This window comes from Anoplophora glabripennis, unplaced genomic scaffold (genome assembly GCF_000390285.2).
Source record: "Anoplophora glabripennis isolate ALB-LARVAE unplaced genomic scaffold, Agla_2.0 scaffold112, whole genome shotgun sequence".
Taxonomy (NCBI): domain Eukaryota; kingdom Metazoa; phylum Arthropoda; class Insecta; order Coleoptera; family Cerambycidae; genus Anoplophora; species Anoplophora glabripennis.
Window position 1 is genome coordinate 833,749 of NW_019416609.1, and position 7,336 is coordinate 841,084.

The window sequence follows — 7,336 nt, forward strand, 5'->3', positions numbered from 1 at the left end:
ACATATACATATTTGCAATAATTTTTATACGCAGAAAATATAAATGAACTAAACATACAGAATACGTTGTGCAAAATTACGAGTTTGAGTGTATATTTTTTTTACGTTGAACTATTACGTTCTACTTATGTAAATAAGGGAACAAAAGTGTGAATTTATACTGACTTGTTTTGGATCAACCAATCAGATTAACCACGTGATCACCCCATGTGCTGTTATAGTCTTTCCGATATCAATTGAAGACCAAAAATGTTCCCATATTGATTTAGCGATACCCATGCATGTCTGGTCGAAGTAAACGTGGAGGAGGGGAAGAATGCGCACGCGGGAAAGCGGCGCACAAACACAGTCGCACTGGGCGACCAGCCATAAACTTCAGTTGTTGACAAATTGCCCAGCAGTGCAGTGCAGCAATGCGGAATTATTTTATTGATTATTTTTATTTAATAACATTTCTAACCTAAACTAACAACCTTTCCTCATCCCTTCCTGGCAGGATATGTTCATACATTCCCGTTGATTCTTGCCGAACAGTAATATATTTTAATGAAAATGTAAAGGTTTTTTGTTATGTCATAACCGAAATTTGCCATCAATATAATAAAATTGTTTGAGGACAAAAATAATTAAAATATGTTGTCGGCCAAAGGAACATATAATAGAAATTTTCTACACTTTATATATAAATTATTATTTTTAATCTTTAGCAGAAAACTTTTTTAGGGACGTCTATGAAACTCATTAAATTTTATTGCTAGGCGTTTTTATACATGTTCAACTGATTTCGGAGAGTCTATACTTTATAAGGGTTTGGAATCTAGAGATACATACTCTGCTGGCGGTCTAGCAGACCACATGTTTAGATAAATTTTACTTTACAAAAATTGTATAATTTTCAGTGTCAGTCACGAACTTGAAATAATTCGGTATATTAAACATTAAAAATTAAATGTTGGCTTCGAATTAGTATTTTTTGGATAGTTAACATGTAATTTTTTTTTAAATGCGCGTTATTTGACTAATTTGGGTGTATATTTTGACCCTAAATTATCTTTTGTCAAGCATATTGAAATTGTGGTAATGAATGCCTACAAAAGTTTGGGATTTATTGTTCGAAACATCTGCAATTTTATGAAAATTAACACTTTTTGCTTGTTATTTAATACATTTGTAAGATCTAAACTTGAGTATACCTCTGTGGTCTGGACGCCTATCTACGCTACACACATAATATCTATTGAGAAAATTCAACGCCGTTTCTTTAAATCAGCTACATTTTTTTATTGATGGCCAGTATCCTCCTCAAGGATTTCCTCAGGAAGCATTTTTCAAGCGTTTCAATATGAGTAGCTTATCTCAAAGACGCAAGTTAAATTCTGTTATTTTCTTATATAAGATCTTGAATAATAACATTGTATGTGAAGATATATTACTAATGATCAATTTTCATATTCCTAGAACTTATACGCGACATTTACACCTCTTCGCGATCAAGCATCATTGCACTAATTTATATAAAGCGTCTCCGGTTCACCAAATGATTATTGGTTATTCAAGTATGTCTATGCGAGATTCAATCTCGCATAGACATACTTTGTTCCAGTATTACTCAAATTAAAAAAGTGTTCCTTTGAATTTTATGTTTGTATTTATTACTTTATTATTTATTATTTGTATATTTTTGCATTTGTTTGTATTGTATTATAGCGTTTTAATATTATTTGTCTGTTACCTGTTTGTTTAAGATGTTATGTTTTGTGGTACTTATTTTGTTTTAAGAATAGTTTTTATCTCTTTCAGCTATTTTTATTACTTTTTTTTAGTTTGTCACCTTATCCTGTAACTGGGCATTGCCCGTTGGATATTGTAATTAATATATCTAAATAAATAAAATAAATAAATAATTTAATTTCAAATAGGTAATTTGGTAGAAATCAATAAAAAATTGTAGCAAATACGTGTAACTAAAGACTAGAACTACGATTTTGATACCAAATTAATAGAATAACACGCCTTTTTTTCACATTACAAATGGTAGAAAAAGTATATCCTAACCTAGGAACGATTTTTGCGTACTTTTCACTTGTTTGCTTATGTACGACTTTTGGTTCGGCGAAATGGTTTAATAAAAACTCTTCACTGATTCATTTTTGGCGCAAATGTTTCTTCAACTAATTTTATTTTTTTTGCAGGTGAAAAAACGCCATTAAACAAGAAAAAAAAGTAAAACAAATAAGTAAAGACAAGCCGTCACCGTCGGGTCAAGCCAGTCGAGTGGTGTGACGTCACAAATGCTCTGGCAACGACATGGGCTCTTCCAAATTTGTACGAATTAGAAATTATTTGTCAAAGTTAATATTAAATCTATCGACCCGATTTTTTCACCATACATTTAGAAGATTGCGTGTTTACTCGTTAAAGAGACGAAGTCCTGCAGCTGCGGGCGAAAGCGTTATGCAAATCCCGCTCTTTCACGGAACCGCTGAGCCCGTCTGGCTGAAACAGCGTCTCGGTATGGTAATTCGGTTTGTGTATCGGGCTCTTGTAGACGTGTACCTACGTAGTCCTGGGGGCGCTATTGTCTAAGTCGAGAAGTTTAAATTTGAAATTCTACGTACCTCAGACGCTTGGCACAGCTGAAGGATCCATTTCGAACCGCTGCGGTACTCCAGCACGACTCTCGACGACCTGAAACAAGACAATTGCAGCGGTAAGTGATTTTGGCACAGTACGAAACAAAAACAAAAAGCCAAGCTGCGAAAACGACGAGGTAAATATGTATTTGTACTTTCTTTGGACCTTATAATTAATGGTGAATAAATAGTTATTTACAACATAAAGGGGGTAAGTATTATTTACCAGTCGATGATGATTTTGCGCCCGAGCGGAGCGAGGGCTGGCAATAGAGTGCGAGACTGGCAAATTGTGCTTAACTGCTGCGTGGTGTATAATATTTTATCTGATCGCACGGTTCTTTATGGTTCATGAAATAAAGATTAGGTTTTATTTTTTGACATTTCTTAATCAACTCATTTTGACATTATTTAGACCAGTGCTTAAGCCTTCAAAAATGATAAAATGTGAAAAAAAATTATAGTAGGATGAAACCCATTGGAAATGGAGGAGAATATAACNCATCTTTTTTTGTCCCTTAACGTTCTCCTCGAACTGCTAGTATATATGTTGAGAATCAAATACCTTAGAACCGACCCATTGCCCATTGTCGCCGCTATAAGAGCTGCCGTTCGCCCTTTATAGTTTGAACGAGAAAGAACGCTATAACCCCTTAATTTAAGATAAGTATCGATATGCGTGTTTCGTTAAAAACACTCGAAATAAAAAACAAGTGCAATTAGCTTGTCTTCCTCCAACCTCAGTTGCTGTTCATCTTTTTCGGGTATATTACCAAGTTCAAGTGTGGCTTGGTTATCAGCTAGACCTACAAGACTGGGGTTGGAAGTTGGTCGACAATACATTAGAACCAATTCAGACTTTACTCCCACCTGCGCCGGAAAAATTGCTAAACACAATTTTTTGCAACTGTAAAAAGGGATGCAGTGCTAAATGTGGTTGCAAAAAAGTTAGACTGTTTTGTTCTCTGGCATGTACAAATTGTCAAGGCCGGTCGTGTTCCAATGTTGAATCACCAACAGTAGAGGATTCGTTTGATACCAACGAGGAGACATGCGATACATCACTATTGACGCAATTTACTTACACCCAGAATGAAGAAGAAGATCAAGAAGCCGTTTAGCTGAAAATCGCGAAAAACACAAATGGTCACAGATGCTCAATGTGACCGCCATTATTATTGATGCGCTTCATATAATCCTCATCATATTTTTCAAGCGCAGCATTTCTCTGCAGTACTATAATCGCTGAATTTTTTGATTTTGGGTGAGTTTTTGAACAGGCATAATTTTATAGGGGCGGTATTCATATTTATGTAACGTTCCAATAATTTTACTTTGGCTTGTTTGTAACTGTCTTGAAGCATTTACTGTGGAGTCTTGTAGCCTTTCTACAATAATTTAATATTTGAATTCACCATGGTAAACCTCGAATGAATATTTGCTTATTTTGAAAATATAGTGATATGGTTAGTTCTAATTCTTCATTTGGAATAATTCTTCGTTTCTGTCTTCCGAGAGATTTTGTTTCTCTAAAGCGTCGCTCAATGTCGTAAAATGCAGCTTGAGATGGAATTGGAAACCCGGGATGCAATCGAGCATACTCGGCGAGCGCTGCATTCACATTATTATTCTTGTAAAATAAACAGATAACTTCTGTCAAAGTCATTTGTTTGTTCCGTGTGCCTCGTTCATAGCCACTGCGATCCGTCAGGCATAAATTTCCCTCCTGTTTTTTCAAAAACTGTTTTAAACTGACACATATCGAAAAGTGCTGAATCAAACAGTAACACATTATATATTTTTGAAAAGAGAAAAATTTAACGAAACCAAGTATGCACTAATATATAGGGTGTTCCATGAAAAAAAAAATTTTTTTCTTTAATTTACTAATTTCCATTATTCAATTGTTTTTTCTAATGCTGTATATAAAAATTCATAAAAAAGCTAAAACTTTTGTATTAAAACTTCTCTGTAATTTCAAGAATAAACTTGACAAAACAATAAGTTGTCAGATTATAGTGATTAACCCTGTACACGATATTTTGGGACTGTAGAGGAACTCATCCCCAAGTGTATTTTTAATGGCTTGAAAACAAAAGCAGAATAACCGATTACATCGTCACCGCTCCATTTCCTTACATTTATTCCACTTTTGAGTTTATCCAAATGCCGTATCGTGTGGATGGTGCATGTCGATACATTCGTAAATAAAACCACTCCAGAAATATATTGATAAGTATGCATACACATTCGGAATAGACCCTTCGATTTCTCTGTTGGTATTTTATTTTCCGTTTAGAACACGGAGATATGCGATCAATTATATAAAAATTGCATCCTACGCCGGTTTATCCCTGGGATTCCAATTTACTCTCCTGCTAACCCAGTTTTTCGATTCGAGTGGCAGCACGTGTCCTGCAAAACCTGCGAAATTAACAGCAAATCCCATTCGGCAGCCGGCGAAGGATCCTCTAGTCGTAAAGTCTCAGCCGCCTGCGATTGTTTTAGTAAGTGACTGGGATTCGGCGTTCCAAACTAATGAAGAGGATCCCCGGGTCTTAGCCTAGCAGCTGGGATTGTTTTCTTATACTTATAACTTAATCCGAGTTGGCGCGCGGATGAGGGAACTTTCTGCGCTAGTTTTACGTCTTACACAGTGGAAGAAGTTCTAATTCTTCTCCGTGCGAGAGAGTTTTCCACGGCTTTGGCGCGAGTTTTAATTGCACCGAGAGCAAATATTGAAAAAACTTCGCCTTGAAAGGTGAAAACTAATGAAGTTCGCCAACTTCTTAAGACAAACTTATGTCTGGGAAACGCGATAGGAAAAACATCGAGGTTTGTTCCGACTAAGAAATAGAAAAACTTATGTATTTAAATCTTAAATAATTTAAGGTGAAATTCGAAAAAAATTACTGTGGATTGAAAAAAATTTTGGATATACACTATTAATAATAATAATAATTCATGTTAATACACAAATAGTGTTTACACACGTCATAAAAGAGGGGGGAGAACTACTATAAAAGTTCATCAAGTAAATTAAAATAAAATTACAATACAAAGGCATACTAAAACGGGCAATAAACACATAAGTATCTTAGTTAAGATTAAAGAAAAATACAAAAATTAAACAAGTCAAATAAAACAGATTAAAATAATTAAAATACGACACACAAACATATTTTATACTTATTCTATGAGACAATACTACAACTAAATATATATATATATGACAAACGACCGACAAGTGATAGACTAAATTAAATTAAAATCACTCTTAAAAAACTGTTCGATGTCATAGAAAACGCTTCTCAATAAAAATAATTTGATTCTTCTTCTAAACTGTTCAAGATTCAGACCTCTTACATTCAATGGCAAAGCATTAAACAGGCGTACACCTATAAAACCTATACCATTTCTGGTTCTAGATAATCTAAGAAAATTTATATAATAATTATTTTTTGTTCTAGTATCATGTGAATGAATCTGACTTCCACTCAAAATATCACTGGAATTCTGTTTTAGATATAACAGGCACTGAAATATGTATATGCAAGGTACTGTTAGTATATTTAATTTTATAAATTGATTTTTACAATCTTCCCTGTAACCTAAACCAGTCATAATTCTAACAGTTTTTCTCTGATGAGCGAAGACATTCTTATCAGAAGTCGCATGTCCCCACACAAGTATTGCATATGAAATATTGGACTGAATAAAACTGTGATAAGCCACCTTCAAGGTATCCAATGATACTTTACCTACCAGACTTCTAAGAAGATACATATATTTGGATATTTTTTTACATACAGGGTATCCCAACGAAAATTTGACCCCCCCTATAATTGGAAAACCAAATAATATTTCAAAATTCGCCGAGACCCGTCGATTTTTGTTCTTGGGGGGAGCTTTTTTGACAGTCAAGCCAACTCGATATGTTCATCCCCCTAATGCCTAGCAACCCCAACTTAAAAATTTCAAATGCAACTACCCCACTTGTGGCACATCATTTTAAAGCCCTTTTCATTGCGAATACAGTGACGTACCGTTTTTAGAAATCGGTTGAGATTTGACAGAATTATTGGTTACAAACGAAAAGATGACAAACCAACTTACGCGTAGTAATTTCTACACAAATGCCCACCACTAATAAGTTTTTCATCTACTACACATGACCGCATTACCTAATTGTTATTGATGTGTCTATCAGTTTACAAAAAAGTCAGAAATGAAATAAAAAAGCTGAAGCAAATAATAAATCAGATTTATTTGATGAATTGCTCAAAATGACCCCCGTTAACTTCCAAACAATAATACAGTCTGTTTTCAAATTCTGTTCGAACATTATTAAAGACATCCGCAGTTATTAATCGGCATTCTTCTACAATTCTCTGACGTAGCACTTGCAATGTTTCCGGCTGAGTGGCGTACACTCGTGATTTTAAATGACCCCACAGAAAAAAGTCCAAAGGGGACAGATCCGGAGATCTTGGTGGCCATTCGACGGGACCTCTTCTGCCAATCCAATGCCCCGGGAAATGGTCATCCAAAAATTGTCGCACAGCAGCAGCATAGTGCGGGGGCGCACCATCTTGTTGGAAGGTTATTTCATTTTCTAGTAAATTGTCGTCACTTTCTAAAATCTCTGTTATCCTAGGATCAATTGTACTTTCCAATAATTCTAGATAGGTGTTTCCATCGAG